At 37.4% G+C, this 2,590-nt stretch overlaps 1 pseudogene; it reads right to left on the reverse strand.

The window, feature by feature from the left end:
* Window positions 757-1,980, reverse strand: LOC109835480 (annotated as a pseudogene).

Genomic DNA, 2,590 nt, shown 5'->3' on the forward strand with positions numbered 1-2,590 from the left:
AAAAATCCTACGAGAGTAAAAATCCTACGAGAGTTTAGTAAGGAGAACATAAGTAAACTTAATTTACCTTGTTTGGGAGTTTTAATAAAAATAATGATAGAGGCACACCTCCAACCATACCTCCAACCACACTCCCTCTCTCTCTATAGTGGTAGTGGGCCCTGCATGATATTTTTTTAAAATATCATGCATGGCCCACTACCACTATAGAGAGAGAGGGAGTGTGGTTGGATGTGTGGTTAGAGGTGTGCCCCTAGTGGGACTCTTTTAATAAAGGGGAGGAAAGTGAAGTGAGTATATATAAAGTTACATAAACACCCTTACATGTTATTAAGATATCTTATCAATTAATAAATTATAAGAGTAAAATTGTTTTTCCATCTTGTAAAAATTTACACCCATTTTCTTTACTCCCTCTAATGCCTAATTTAGAGGAAAGAAAAATCTTACTAAATTTCAACTTCCCTTCCATCATTTCACCCCTTAAAAAAACTCCCTAAGACCATCTCCACTGCCACATCACTTTATTTAATTCAATAAACTCCATTTCCCTATCAACTCTGCAGCAGCTAGTTTTTCAGAAAGTTTTTTACTTTATTTGGGACCCACCATAACCACATCACTTCAACATATACCCTACCATATTTATTCATTATTTTTCCTATTTCATATATATTACTATTATTATTATTAGTATAACTCATATATTTATTATAATTATAATTATAATTTATTAATAATTCAATAAATAATATATAATATTTAATATATTATTAATTTAATTTTCTTTTTAAATTAACATAAAATAACACACGATTTTATTAAGCATACGGAAAACCAAACACACCCAAATTATTGAAAACATTAAAGAAAACACACACTAAATTGGTAAATCTAATCGGAGGTTATTCCAAATTTCTGCCAAATGTGCTCGATGAGATCCTTCTTCAGCTGAATATGTTGGGTCTTATCTCGTAGTTCCGCTCTAGTCTGATTATCTGCCTCAGATCGGTGTTGAACATGGACTTGAAACTCCGGCAACACGTCTGTTTGAACATTGAAAGAGGCGGTAGAGCTAGAATTGTTCGACGGTTCAAAGTCGATATTTTCCCAGTTTCGCGAATACGTATCTCGTTCATCCTCTACTATCATGTTATGTAAAATAATGCACGCCCTTATTATTTTTCCTAAGACATCAAGATCCCACATTCTAGCTGGTTGGCGGACAATAGCAAACCGTGCTTAGAGAACCCCGAATGCGCGTTCCACGTCCTTCCTGCATGATTCCTGTGGTTTGGCAAAAAATTGATGTTTGTTGCCTTGGGGCATTTGAATTGACTGCACGAAGACAGGCCACTTAGGGTAGATTCCGTCGGCAAGATAGTACGCAAGATTGTACTGCCGCCCATTCACGGTGAAGTTTACCCTTGGAGCTTCACCCGACTCAATGTCGTCAAAAACCGGTGACCTATCTAGTACATTTATGTCATTCAAACTACCAGGAAGCCCAAAAAAAGCATGCCATATCCACAAATCATATGACGCAACTGCCTCGAGGATAACTGTTGCCGTCCCCTTGTGTCCACTAGTAAATTGCCCTTGCCAAGCCTTAGGACAAATTTTCCACTGCCAGTGCATGCAATCGATACTTCCAATCATCCCTGGGAATCCACATTCCTGTCCAACTTGGAGTAACCTCTGCAAGTCTTCCACATTTGGTCGTCATAAGTATTCATCTTGAAACAATTCTATTACCCCTTCACAAAACTTGCGAGTACACTCGATAGCAGTGGATTCTCCTATCTTCACGTACTCATCACAAGCATCGGCTGCGACTCCATATGCGAGCATGCGTATGGCAGCCGTACACTTCTGGATAGGCGTTAACCCAAGCTTGCCAGCATTATTGCGCCGTAGTGTAAAGTAATCGTCGTAATTTGATATAGAGTCCACAATTCGTAGAAAGAGAGGCCTTTTCATTCGATACATGCATCAGAACTGGGCGTCAGTGTAAGTGCATGACTCGGCAAAGTAGTCGGCCATGAGTCTCTCATGCGCTGCATGATGATCTATATATATGGATTTCCTCTTATGTGGTTGTTCGCTTCTCCTTTGCAATTCTTCAAGAAGTTCTCGCTGCCTATCAAGTATTTTTTCTTCTATTTCCCATTGTTGTTGGAACTCTTCTAGACTAAACTCATTTAGGGTTGGATCCATTGGATGATATGATTTTAGAAATGTTGATAGGTATACTTATGATGTGCATTTGATCAGTTTATATAATGAAGGGTAGTTGTTCAAATAATTGAATTCATATGCAGTTGCAGAGACATGTGTTCTAGGGCATGCAACATCAGAGACATGTGTCGTAGGGCATGCATCTGCAAAGAGTTGTCAATTCATATTTTGTATTATTATGCAGGTGTAGTCATTTCATCTTTTGTATTGTTTTGTAGTGAGAAGTCAATTCAACATTTGTTTGTTTATGCAGTGAGTAGTAATTGTATCTTTTGTACTATTATGCAGTGAGAAGTCATTATCAATCGACTTTATTGAAACATAAACAGATATTTTATTCAAACATAAACAA

Source organism: Asparagus officinalis, chromosome 3 (assembly GCF_001876935.1).
Source record: "Asparagus officinalis chromosome 3, Aspof.V1, whole genome shotgun sequence".
Classification (NCBI taxonomy): Eukaryota; Viridiplantae; Streptophyta; class Magnoliopsida; order Asparagales; family Asparagaceae; genus Asparagus; species Asparagus officinalis.